This window comes from Peromyscus eremicus, chromosome 15 (genome assembly GCF_949786415.1).
Source record: "Peromyscus eremicus chromosome 15, PerEre_H2_v1, whole genome shotgun sequence".
NCBI classification, from domain to species: domain Eukaryota; kingdom Metazoa; phylum Chordata; class Mammalia; order Rodentia; family Cricetidae; genus Peromyscus; species Peromyscus eremicus.
Window position 1 is genome coordinate 81,985,191 of NC_081431.1, and position 14,279 is coordinate 81,999,469.

The following is a 14,279-nucleotide window of genomic DNA, read 5'->3' on the forward strand; positions in this document are numbered from 1 at the left end:
GGCAGCAGCAGGTTAGATGAACTTGCCAGATAAAGTAAGAGGCAAGTATGAGAAAAGCTAAATTTCCTTCTTCAGGGTCCTCTTATCTGGCTTATTCAGGCAGGCAGACAAATAAGACAATCCCTATAGGAACATCCACAGGTCAAACTGGTCTAGAGAAACACTCTTCATGTGTGACTCTAGGTTATGTCACTAGAAATTAAAACTAACCTCACGGTTTCTGTGACTGAAAACATAGAAATATATATATATATATATATATATATATATATATATATATATATATATATATATATATATATATATATGTTTCTATGTATATCCATCCTTGGAGGCTGCTTCCTCAGCAACCTGTGCCTGTGGATACAAGTTCCAGTGTTTCCATGTTTATTTATATTATTCTGAGCAATGCGCTATCTGATACATTCTATGAATGTGTGGGGTCATCATTGTGTGTATGTGTTTGTGTGCTCTACATACACATCAGCTAAATACATAATATTTATGTATATGGTTCAATGTCTTTTTTAAAAGCAATTTTCAGTAGAAATAAATGACATCACACTGAACATGCTTTTTAATTATTTGCTTATTTCTATTCACATTGTGTACAATAGTAGTATTGACTTGACACAACATAGATGAACATAACAGACAGCTTCTGGCTGTGCCTGTGAGAGGTTATCTTGAATAAGTTAATTGATGGGGGAGGACCCATGCTGACTCTTGACCAGACTAGTCCCTGGACACGGGACCCTGGACTGTATACATGGATAAAAAGAGCTGGCTACTGGCAAATGTTCAGTGTTTTCTGTTTCACGGCTGTTGATGCAATGTGACTAGTTTCTTCAAGCTCCTGCAACTACAGCTTCCCAGCCACATTGTCCAGAGAGCCAGAATAAACCCCTTCTCTCCTAAGCTGCCTTTGTCAGTGTATTTTTATTACAACAGAAGGAAAGAAAGGAAGATGGTGTTGTAACTGTTCTTTCTCATTTGGATAAGATTTGTGATGAGATTATTGTAAAACACACATGTTTTTAGATGCCACATCTTACCTACTACTGTAATGATGAAAACTAAATCCATGGTAAAAAGGTATTCAGACATTTTCTATTACCAAAGTATTAAATTCTTTATATTGAGTACTTTGTCAACTTTTGGATTCATTAGACTTTTGAACAGTAATAACACATTAAAGCTGTTTTTAGTTTCAATTTTAAAATGTGTAGGTTATATGATTTGTCAGTATGAATTTACACTGTCTTCAGTCTTTGACATAGTTTAATGAACATACTAGAGAAAGATTTTTGCTCCTATGGAGTGGCCACCTGCAGGGTCTAAGAACTCTGAAAATAAGCTCTTCAATAGTGCATGGGTAAGCAAGAAACTGTGTAAGTCTTAGAAGGCACGGTGACTTAGTTCAAATAATGAGAAATGTACTAGTAAAAATGAGGGGAACGTGTGAAAATTTACCACTTAATTATTTTGACCCTGTAGTTGAGAAATATTTTTCCTTCCCTAATCAATTTCTTTCACATCAGAGAAAATGCCTATATATATATATTAAACACATGACAGTGTAACTTTGGTATCCAGAACACTCAGTTAACTATAAGAACATTATTTTTTCTAGTGGCTGTAGAGCCACCTTGTTATGTGTTCCTGTCTAACAGTAGATTCCAACACAGCATATTAAAGCTCTAGCAATGATGTGTTTGTTCACCAATGTGTGGGTTAATCCAGCCCAGGCAGGTACTTCTGACAGGGCTAATCCCATACCTCCCATTCAGTCAGGAAAGACTGTGGCAGGTGCCATGTGGCGGATTCTTCTGTGTGCATTTGTCTCTTTGGGAGATTCAAAGAGCTGGAGGAAAGAACAATAGAGGATTCTAGGGTCTCTGTATGATCCATGAGGAGTTTGAAACATGTTTTATATCTATAACAGCAAATCACAGTCTCGTGTCAAAATAAATCACATTTTTATTTAAGGTTCTCATTGTGGTAATACCTAAGAAAGATCAAATTCAGAATTTTTACCACATAATGTTTAATGAAGATAAATCGTTTCACTGGAAACCTTTTCAAAGAATGTTCTTAGCAAAGAGAACTTGTCCATCCTGAAATAATGGCTCTGATGAGCTTTATTTCTCTCCTCAATCATTATCCTGCCAGAATTTTTCTCAATAATGTAAAAAGGAAATGAAAGAGCTCATTGTCCCAGACTGTGTGGGTAGACTTCTAGAGTCAAGGGCTGTTGAAAATTGTATCAGGGACAAAATAATTTCAGAAAGGAAAAGAAATAGATGAAAAGTAATATATATATTAAAACATAATCTCTACAAGCATGTAGACTTACTTTTGTTTTGGAAATATTCTATTGTACTAATTTCTTGTAGTAGAAAACATCAGCTCTAAATATGAGATGATGTGCATGGTGTGCCTTGATCATCAATCATTTGCGGCAGCACTCAGCTCTCCTTAAAGAGTTTGTTGTCAGGATAATGACAATCATGCAATTACATCTACAATTTCTGGAGTGTTTCCTATATGTCAGTGCTGTAGTATAGTATTTACCAAACATATAACTGTTGCACTGCCATCATGGTGCTGAAACCTCCTTGGCCTCATAGTCACAGAAATGCAATAAGGAAGCAACGTGACAGCTACATCTGTAGTAACTGGAGTGTGGCCATTAACCCTGTTTAGGGAAAGGGCAGTGTCACCAAATTCCAACCCAGAACTCTTCTGCCATGACCTCCTGTCTTACACCTGCATGCAATCGTGAGAGATGACAACTTATGTAGGAGGTAGGTTACCAGGTAGATGGTTACCTGGAAGTAGGACTTAATGACGCAGCTCAACTTCTGTAATCTTGCTGGAGTGACAATCTCAGTGATACAGCTGCTTCTTAGTCACCAATGCTTCTGTGACTCCTCATCCACACTTCTACAAGTGCCTCTCAATGATGTTTTTATAAGGAACTTCACACACATGCTCTGTAAATAACTACTCACCCATGTTCTGTAGGAACCCTTCCCCCATGCTCTGTCAGGAACACCTTCCACATGCTCTGCATGAAACTTCTCACCCATGCTCTGTACAGAACCCCTCCCACATGTTCTTGAGGAACTCCTCCCCCATGCACTGCATTGAACTCTCTGCTCTTGCACTGTAAGGAACCTCTTATATCCTTGAATATAACCCATCATCCATATTCTCTGTGAGTAACCTCTTCCCGTGCTCTGTAACTGCCCCTCACCCATGTATGCTCTGTAAGGCCTTTTACTGCATCTCTAAGGAACCCTCATTCTTTCTCTGTAAGTAGTCTCTTGACCATGCTCTGTGAGTGACTTCAAACCCATGTTCTCATCTATGTCCTATAAAGAATCCATCACCTATGCTCTGTAAGTAACAACTCATATACAGTCCAGTGAGTAAGCCCAATAAAATTCATTGCTTTATGAGGTTGGACCTGGATTGAATTATTATTTTTCTTGGTTTCTTATCTGGGGCAAGTAAACACTTGTTATTTCACATTAGTAAAAGTGACATAACTGGTAAATTTTCTGAATACGTTGCTTATAATCACTTTTATTCTTTGTTCGACTTACGATGTTCACATTTTCTCCTTAAATTGCAGAAAGAATAATTGAAAGGGGGTACATTATCACAAACTAAATTTGTATGAAATGCTTTTAGTCACTCCACCAACCTAAGGCCCAAATCCAGTACCAACATGTATCCTATGGTTATGTGAGATAGTTAGAAAAGATGCCGAACAATACTATGTTACTGTGTTACTGGAATCTCCCAATAGCTTTCCTTTGGTTTCCTAGACCTTGTGATCTCTCTGGAAAAAAGTCAAATGAGAAACAGACAGTAGTGTAGAAGACAGCTGGGGTTTATTACAGGGTAAAGTGGAGTAGTCTTGAGACCAAGAGGAGGCAATGGCCAGACAGAACATTGTTTCTACTTGTACGTTTAATAGTCTATGCTTTATTTATTTATTTTTCATTTGTGGGACAGAAACCTTCTTGAGCGACATTTGTATTCAGGTGATTGACAGGCTGTCAATTATCTCTTAAGATAGAAGAAAATTCTGTCTTTATTGTAGCTAGATAGCTGTGAGAGCTGGCTTACATGGTCAATTTCTCATAATCTAGAAGCGTTGTCTTGACAACACTAATGATGAGGGAAGATCCAGCCCACTGTTAGCACCATTCCCTGACTTTGGGTCCTGGACTGTGAAAGAACAGGGAAGATAAGCTGAGTAGTAAACATTCATTAATTCATTTCTTTCTTCTTTTGACTATGGATATTATGTGGCTCAATGTTTTAAGTTCCTGTTGCCTGGATTTATCTGCTATAATGGTCTGCGGTCAGGAATTGTGAGTTAAAACAAACTCTGTTTTAGTTAAAATGCTGTAGGTGGGGGTATTTTTATCATATCAATTGAAATGAAATTAGAATCAACTAAAATGAAAGTCAAAGCCATCTCTTGTGAGGGACTTTCTTGATTAGATTATTGCAAACTGGGATATCTACCTAATGTGGGTGACAGATAAATAATAAAGAAGTAAGCATTTGCTTTTATTATTTGCTTGCTTTAGCTTTCTCTTTCTTTCTTTTTTATTGTTGTTGAGTTCATTATCTTAGGGTTACTATTGTTGTTATGAAACACCACGTTGAAAGCAACTTGGAGAGAGGAAAGCGTTTATTTGGCTAACTCTTCCACATCTTTGCCAATCATTGAAGGAAGTCAGGACAGGAACTCAAACATCATTAGGAATCTGGAGGCAGGAGCTGATGCAGAGGTCATGGAGGAGTGCTTAACTGTCTGGCTTATCCTGCTTTCTTACAGAAGCCAGGATCACCAGCCCAGAGATGGCACCACCCACAATAGGCTTGATCCTCTCTGATCAGTCACTAATTAAGAAACTGCCCTACTGGCTTGCCCACAGCCCGATATTATGGAGGGATTTTCTCCACTAAGGTTCCCTCCTCTCAGAAGACTTTAGGTTGTGTCAAGCAGGCAAACATATCAAGCACACTCATCCACACTGTGGCCACTGCATTGCCTCACTGATATTAGAACAGCCTTTTCAGACTTCCAATGTAGACTGAACACTAGCAACTCTCCAGGAATTCTCCAGGCTTCCAGTGTCAGATTTGGACTACTGAGACACTCGGGATCAAGGACTGAGTAACTTCAGAGTTCTCAACCTCTCTAATGTGAGACAGCTATTGTTAGATTACCTAGAAAATACCATGTAAATCAATCTAATAAATCCCCTTTTAATATGTACATTTATTCTGTGGATTCTGTACTTTTAGAAAACCCTAACTTCTTTTCTTTTTTTTACTTTTATATTTATAGTATTTATTGATTGGGGGTTACATTTATTTATTCATTGGGTAGGTGAGCAAGGCACAGCATGAACATGGAGGTTAGAGGACAAGTTGTGGAAGTTAGTTCTCTTCTTCCTTGTGGGCTCTGGAGGTTAAACTTAGGTCATCACATATGATGACAAGTATCTTTACCCACTAAGCCATCTTACTGGCTAACATTTTATTACCTTTACATAACTTAGAATGTTGCATCCTCATCTAGAGCCAGAGACATACTCAGTTCAAATTATTTTGGTCAATTATTGTAGTTTCCACTGGTTATGAAGAAAGAGACTATCCAGACTGACCTTCAAACCTACTAATAGCTGTCTAATACTTTTAATTCAGAAAAAATTGGTGAAATAAACTATGTTTAGAGATATTGTTAGTATGCAGACCTGCCCCTTGGGGACCTGGCCAATATGCAGGCCTTGGCCTGCTCAGGATCCTAACAACATCATGCACGAATTGGTACGTGGTCTTTCTGTGGATGGGTGAAATCCCCTCATAAAAGGTGGGTCCCAGCTCACCTTCTCTTGTCTCTTCTCTTCTCAGCCCCTCATCCACTCTTTTTCCCTCTCTTTCTCTCTCTCTCCCTCCATCTCTCTTTCTCTCTTTTCCTCTCTTTATCTCCTCTCTCTCTCTCTCTCTCTCTCTCTCTCTCTCTCTCTCTCTCTCTCTCTCTCTCTCTTCCCACAAGGCAGCTCTGTGTTCCCTTTTCCTCTCCCCTCTCTCTTCTCCTTTTTCCCTCTCCTCTCTCCATTCCCCCATCACCACTAATAAAACTTGCCACATGAGAATTGTCTGCACGGCATATCTCTGTCTCTTACCCACTGTGGTACACCTTAGCTCCAACTTGCCAAGGTCTCTCTTCTGCCATTTTACAAATGATAAAATTTGAGCTAAGCTTGAAAGATGCTCACCTTTCCCATAAGTTCCCATAAGCAATGAATTCATAGCCTCATGAATTCAAAGCCTTAAAAATGGCTTTGATTAAATGGGCAAGATCTTCAGTTCTCATGACATGATAGGAAAAATCATTATAGGAGTGATTTTCCATACAATTAGTGATGTAACTAAATAATAATTTAGATAAAAACAAAAGAATACTACATTATTATATACAGAAAAATATTTAGAAGATGCTTTATAAGTTTGATTTTATTCATTGAGTAGGGAATGGAAATTGAGAGTTTATGTAAAGAAAATATTTGGGATTTGAGAGGAGGAAACATTAAAATTGCATCAGGCAACAATCTTCTGAGATTGGTGTATACTCTAGGACAGAGACCTTTTTTTACATTTTTTGAGTGTTATCGTGTGTATATGCATATTTACATGTGTGCATGCATGTGTTGGGGGTATATACTGTGTGTACACGCATGTGAAGGCCTGAGGCTGATATCTGGACCCATCTGCCAACACTCTTCTACCTGTTTAGAGATTCAGCATCTCTCAGTCAAACATAGATCTCACTAATATGTCTAGTAGTATTGACCAGCTTGCTCTGAGGATTCTACTCTGCCTTCTGAAGCTGGAATCACAGGGTGGTTACCATGACATTTGGTAATTATTTGGTGTTTACATATGTTCTGGGGATTAGAACTTCAGACTCCATCCTTACAGGGCAAGAGACATTTCTGTAGCCCCATAACCAAATTTATATTTTCTGTACTTGACCAGAAACATAACCACATGTTCACCAGGGCCTCAGTAGAGTGTCTGACAGGGACTAAGACAAAAATGTAAAGAATAGGGGCCAGTAAAGATAGCTCAGTAGCTAAAAAGTACTCCTGTTCATGAAGAGGACCAGGGTTCAGTACCCAGCACTCAAGTGGTGAGTCACAATCATCTGTAATTCCAGATCTAGGAGATCTGATGCCCTCTTTGGCTTCTTCAGGTACTGTACACCCATGGTACACAGACATGCAGGCAAAACCCTTACATATATAAAATACAAATAAATCTTTTAAAGAATAGTAGAGAATACTGTGATAGAAGAACACTTAGATGAAGAAAAATCAAGGTCCTGGGTAGTCTCAGAATATCCTGGCTCTGAGATTTTAATTATACACATCTTTAACCAATTTATGTTAAGTTTTGTGGTTATTTTCAGATAAAAGATCCCTAAGGGCCATACTGTCTTAATATACAGCAAGTGATTGTCCTCTCACTAGGAAATAACCCAAGATTTACTCTTATTTTTATCATTTTATCATTCATTTATCAGCCAGTTAATTTGGAAATTATCTCTTCTCTGATACCTAACTGAAATATATAATTAAAAATATTCAAAGCTCACTTCAGGCTTTCATAGTTTAGCAGGAATTTTTTGATGCAAATGGTTATAGTCCAATGTGGTAACTACTATAAAATAAACACGTAAATGTTTTCTTGGTCTTGAGTATTCAGATTTATTATGTAAATCAAGAAAGACTTTAGATTGTAAGTGAGTCTGTATTGAGTATTTTTGCTTAATAAATTATTTAATGTTAATAGTGTACATATTTTTGTTATTCTTTTGTCTTACTATTCTACTTAATATATTTTTATATTAAGATATATGATGCATTTGAAATTTTGTTTTGAATTTACAAATTTTCAAAAAATTAATTAAAATATAATTACATCATTTGCCTCTTCCCTTTTCTTCCTCCAAACTCTCCTGTGGTGATATTTTATTTGTGTTCTAACAAATAAAGCTTGCCTGGGGATCAAAGGAAAAACCAGCCACTATGTTAAACATAGAGGTCAGGCAGTGGTATCACGATGCCTTTAATCTTAGCTTTCGAGAGGCAGAGTTCATTTGGATCTCGGTGAGTTCAAGGCCACACTGGGAACAGAACCAGGTGTGGTAGAACATGCCTTTAATCCCAGCACTAGTTAACCATAGAGATCTGGAGGTCTGTACAGACACACAGGAAGAGATAGAGCTGGGCAGAAAGGGGAAGTGATGTAGCTGGGTGGAAAGATGAAGTAAGACGGCAGGGCACAGAGTGGTATATAGGTGTGAGTATATAGGAAGTAGCTCTCTCTTGGGTTAAGGATTTTCTAACAGTAAGAACTTGTGGCTGGCTTGTTATATTCCTCTGATCTCTCAGTTTTCACCCCAATATCTGGCTCTGTTTTTTTTTTTTATTTATTAATAAGACCATTTAACAATTTGAGTTACATCTGATGCCTAACGTTTGTGGTATTAATTCATGGAAAAGCTGCTTACCTGGGGCTCAGGCCCGAGCTGCACTTGACAGGGGTCTTCACCACAAGTGAGCTGGAGTCTCTTTGGCTTCTTCTCTCCTGGTGGGTTGTGGCCTCTCTCTGGATCCCCATCTTGGACCGCTACCACACTAGTGTAGGTAGCTTGAAACTCCCTTGGACTTCTGTTGTTCTATGCAGTCAGCGGACTTGGTGAGTCAATTAAAATATCTTAAAGGGAGAAATTAGTTAAAACAGATTTCTTTTTCCACGTTAAAAAATGGGAAACATAGCTGGGCAGTGGTGGTGCACGCCTTTAATTGCAGCACTCAGGAGGCAGAAGCAGGCAGATCTCTGTGAGTTTGAGGCCAGCCTGGGCTACAGAGTGAGTTCCAGAAAAGTTTCCAAAGCTACAAGAGAAACCCTGTCTCCAAAAAAAAATACCAAAAATGGGAGACATTTTAACAATGGAGGGAATTTGATCTATTTGATAACACATTAGGTGGTTTGAAAATAGAACAATTAAATGGAAGGATAACTAATGTTGATAGGACTTACATAATGTCAATTAGGAATATTATTTGTTGGATTATTTTTGTTTTGTCATTAAAAAGTTTGGTTAATACGAGTGCCAAGATAATAGTTTTAGAAAAACTTGTTAAAACAGATCGTAGAGATATTCAGACCTAGATAGAAGAATTTAAAGGTGAAACTATCTCAGCATTGCATTATATAATTACAGAAAAGAGCCTACATCTCTCAAAAAGCCAAACTTAATCTATCTGGTAACCTTACAGGAACTGCCAAATGCTCAAGGCTCTGTACAAGCTGATTGGACTCCTGTGCAAATGTTAGATGTGCAGAGATTCAAGGAAGCTATAGTTTCATATCATATGCATTCTCCATTTGTACAACAGATGTTAAACTCATGGTCAATTTGTAATAGTTTTATCCCTCAAGACTGGAAAGATTTGGTTACACTTGTTTTAGAGGCAGGAACCCAGTTACAATAGAAGACCTTGTAGAAAGAGAAAGCTAACATTATAGAAAAATGATGTAGGACTAGAGGTATGGAAGTTTTCCAAGATCAACTTCTTGGAGAAGGCAATTATGTTGATATACAAAGACAATCTTTGTATGATGACCACACCCTAATTTTATGCTGAATGGCAGTCTTGAATGCTTGGGACAGAATTGGAGAAGTAGGAAAGAAAATTGATTCATTTAGAAAAGTTATACAGGGCCCCGAAAAACATTTCATGGATTTCTTACAAAGACTGTCTTCAGCAGTAAATAGAATGATACCAAATTCAGAAACTAGATAGATAATAATTAAATATCTGGCTTTTGAAAGTGTTTATGCACAATGAAAAAGGGTAACTAGGCCATTCAAAGCAAGATCAATACCCTTGGAGGATTGAATCAGAGATACAATTAATATTGAATCTCATGACTATGATGATGCTTAGATAGGAGAAGTGATTTCCAGAGGTTTGAAGACAACTAATAATATCAGTTGCTTTAATTGCAGTAAACAAGGTCACCTAAAAAGGGATTGTAAACAGGGCATCCTTAGAAACAATGGCAGCCAAAGACCCCTCCCTTTTGGCTTATGCAGAAGATGTGGTAAAGGCAAACATTGGATTAAAGAATGTAGATCAACAAGGGACAGACAAGGTAATCCTTTGCCTTTGCTTTTGGGAAACTCCCTGAGGGGCCCCTTGCAGGCCTCCATGGCAAATTCAGTTCAATGCTTTCCTGCCATTGTAGAACTAACCCCTTTACAGAGCAATTAAATAACCAAATGCCTATTGTAAAAAACCACACTGCTTGAGGTGATAGGACAGCTGTAGCAAATAGTACAAAAATTCCAGGAGAAATCATAAAGTGATTTTTTGACAAACTTCTATATATGAACAAAGACAAAAATTAAAAATACAATAAATGGCATTCTCATTGAAGGTCTTATAGACATAGGTGCAGAAATAACAGTTATTGCACCAAAATCTTGGCATCCAAATTGACGTCTTCAGTAGATAAATATTCAGCTGTTAGGGATTGGAACACTAACTCAAGTGAAACAGAGCACAAGATGGGTCTAATGTATAGGGCCAGAAGGACAAAGAGGAAAATTTAAGCCACATGTGGCTAATATAACTATGAATTCATGGGACCCTGATTTATTACAACAATGGAATACCCAAATTAATATTTCTCCAATCTTTGAAACAAACCACAAACTAACATATGTTTCTGAGAAAAATATTAGACAGTATTGTAAAGAACAGTCACCAACCATCCAGATTGTTCAAGAATAGGGCACAACAGCTGCTGATCTTTCAAAGACATCAACAGCTCTATCTTTAAAATGGTTAAAAGACATGTCAGTATGGGTTCAGCAATGGCCTTTAACAACAGAAAAACTACAGGTCTTAGAACAGCTGGTACAAGAGAAGTTAAATGCTCAGCATATTGAAACATCAACCAGCCCTTGGAATTTTCCTCTATTTGTTATTAAAAAGAAGTCTGGTATGTGGAGGATGGTAGCAGGTCTAAGGCAATTAACAAGGTAATTCAGCCAATGGGCACTCTACAATCTGTAATCCCTTTGCCTACTCTGTTACCTAAAGGTTGGTCTCTTATAGTTATTGATTTAAAAGACTGTTTTTTCTAAATACCCTTACAAGAAAAAGACAGAGAAGAATTTGCCTTCATGGTACCTACTTATAATAATTCCAAGCCAGTCAAGAGATATCAATGGACGATTCTTCCACAGGGAATGTTAAATAGCCCAAAACTGTGCGAGTATTTCATACAGCAGCCATTGGAAGTAATACATAAACAATTTCCTAAATCTATAATTTATCATTACATGGACAATATTTTACTAGCTGATTCAAATGTAGATAATTTAGAAAGAATGTTTGAAGAAGTGAAGAAAATTTTGCCAGGATGGTGATTACGGGTTGCTCCTGAAAAGATACAAAAAGGAGATTCTATTAATTATATAGGATAAAAAATAGGTGTACAAAAAAAATTAAACCCCAAAAGGTGCAAATTAGGAGAGATTGATTATAGACTTCCAATTACTTTCAAAGATTATTTGGAGATATTTCCTATCTATGGACTGCTATTAGGGTAAAAAAAAAAATGATGAACTGAGTAATTTGTTCAAAACCTTAGAGGATGACAAGGACTTAAATAGTCCAAGAGAATTATTAGCTGAAGCTGAGAGAGAATTGGCTTTGGTGGAAAAGAAAATACAGGATGCACATGTGGATCATGTGGATATAAAACTTGGTTGATTTTTTGGTTATTTTACCCTCTAAGCATTCTCCTATAGAATTTTTAATCCAGGGGGAAGATACTATATTGGAATGAATATTTCTACCAAATAAACAGCAAAAAAAAAAACTGATGTGGAAAAGATCTCTGATTTGATTTTAAAAGGAAAATTGAGATTTTAGCAAATGGCAGAAATAGACCTATCAGAAATTATAGTACCTTTAACTAATGATGAAATTGACAAATTATGGCAGAAAGTGAACCTTGGCAAAGAGTTTGCAGTAATTTTTTGAGAGAGATTAACAATAAATATCTCAAAAGTGATCAAATTAAACTTATAAAGAGAGCTGATTGGATCTTGCCTCATTTTATATGGAAAACACCACAAGGAAAGGCATTACAAATTAGAAAATTTAAGTAAAGTGGTTCAAAGTCCATATAATTTTGTCAAATCAGAATTAAATGCTATTCTGATGGTATTAACTGATTTTCTGGAACCCCTCAACATAGTTACTGACTACCACTATACTGAAAGAGTGATCTTTTTTGAAACAGCAGAATTTATCCCTAATGAGTCAGAATTAACTTCATTATTTATTCAATTACAAGATATAATCAGGAATAAGAATCACCCCTTATATATAACTCATATCCAATCCCATACAGGTCTGCCAGGCCCTCAAACACAAGGAAAAGATGAGTTCCATAAAGTATTGACAGGAAATGTGCTGGATGCCTCAGAATTTCATAAAAATCATCATGTCAATGCGAAGGGTTTATGAAAGGATTTTTCCATAACCTGGTGACAAGTAAAGGAAATTATAAGGAAATGTCCTACTTGTTCTTTTTACAAACTCTACTACCAGTAGGATGTAATTCAAAGGGCACTCAGAGGAAAGAAATGTGGCAGATAGATGTGTTTCATTTTGTATAATTTGGAAAATTAAAATATGTACACCACACCATTGTTACCTATTGTAGATATAACCAACCATCTTATTAAATAAGAAACACAGAGACGATTCAGAGAAGAAAGCCAAGAGGTCAGAGCTAAGAGCCTTACCCTTCCTGCTTCAGCGATCCTCTTCAGCCAAGAGAACTCTCTGAAAGGGACCTACTTCCTGTGTGTTTGTCTTATATAGTCTTTCTGTTCTGCCTTCTCATTGGTTTTAAATCCAAACACATGACTGCCTCATCACGGCCTGTCTGTAGAGACTTCCAGGTCTTCTATGCTTGGGATTGAGATTAAAGGCATGTGTCTCCAATGCTGGCTGTATCCTTGAACACACAGAGATCTACCTAGCTCTGTCTACCAAGTGTTGGGATTAAAGGCATGTGCCACCACCGCCACACTCTTGCTATAGCTCTAATAGCTCTGACCCCCAGGCAACTTTATTTATTAACATACAATTAAAATCACATTTCAGTACAAGTAAAATACCACTATAACCTATTCAGGATTTCAATGGACAATTGCTCTGAGTTCCTGAAAAGATTGATTCTATAATCACTCATTTACTAGAAGTTATGACCATCATGAGTACACTTGTACAAATTAAAAATGACAATGCTCCAGCATATGTCTCTCATAAAATGAAACAGTTTTTTTGATTATTATAATATAAAGCATTTTACAGGTATACCACACACTCCTACAGGCCAAGCAGTTATAGAAAGATAAAATCAAACTCTATAAGATGAATTGCTAAACAGTTTTATTAATTAAAAAAAAACAGAGACAGATATTGGGATGAAAACTGAGAGATCAGAGAAGCACAAAGAAGCCAATCACATTCTTACCTCTAGGAAATCCACAGCCCAAGAGAGAGCTAATTCCTGTATACTCATGCCTATATACATTTCTGTGTACTGGTGGCTTACTTCCTCTCTCCACCTAGCTACATCACTTACCTTTTCTGCCCACCTCTATCACTTCATGTCTGTACAGACCTCCAAACCTCTGTGGTTAACTAGCCCTGGGATTAAAGGCATGTGCCACCATGTCTGGTTCTGTTTTCAGTGTGGCCTTGAACTCACAGAGATCTGGTTGAATCTCTCCCTCCTGAATGTTAGGAGTAAAGGCATATACTACCGCTGCCTGGCCTCTATGTTTAATATAGTGGCTGGTTTTTTCCTCTGATCTCCATGCAAGCTCTACGTATTAGAGCACAAATAAAATATCACCACAGAACACTAAAACATATGCTAAATAAACAGAAATAGGCAACAAAACTCTCCAGAAATAGATTACATAAGGCTCTATTAACTTTGAATTTTCTCAGTGCTAATGAGAAAGGAACAACAGCTGTGGAGAGAAATTGGATAATAGAAAAACTACAGAATTAAATCAGCCTATATACTTTAAAGATATGATGACCTTAGAATGGAAACCAGGATATGTATTATGTTGA

The 14,279-nt window shown here is 37.1% G+C and overlaps 1 long non-coding RNA gene across 2 annotated transcripts in view; it reads left to right on the top strand.

Annotated features, from left to right (window-relative positions):
* Positions 1-6,986: 6,986 nt before the first annotated feature.
* LOC131925412 (uncharacterized) overlaps positions 6,987-14,279 on the top strand; it is a 53,890-nt gene continuing 46,597 nt past the window's right edge. The window contains exon 1 of one of the 2 annotated variants that reach the window (XR_009383245.1): positions 6,987-7,288. This is a non-coding gene — a long non-coding RNA (uncharacterized LOC131925412). The remainder of the gene's footprint in view (positions 7,289-14,279) is intronic. The other variant, XR_009383244.1, reaches the window with a different exon arrangement.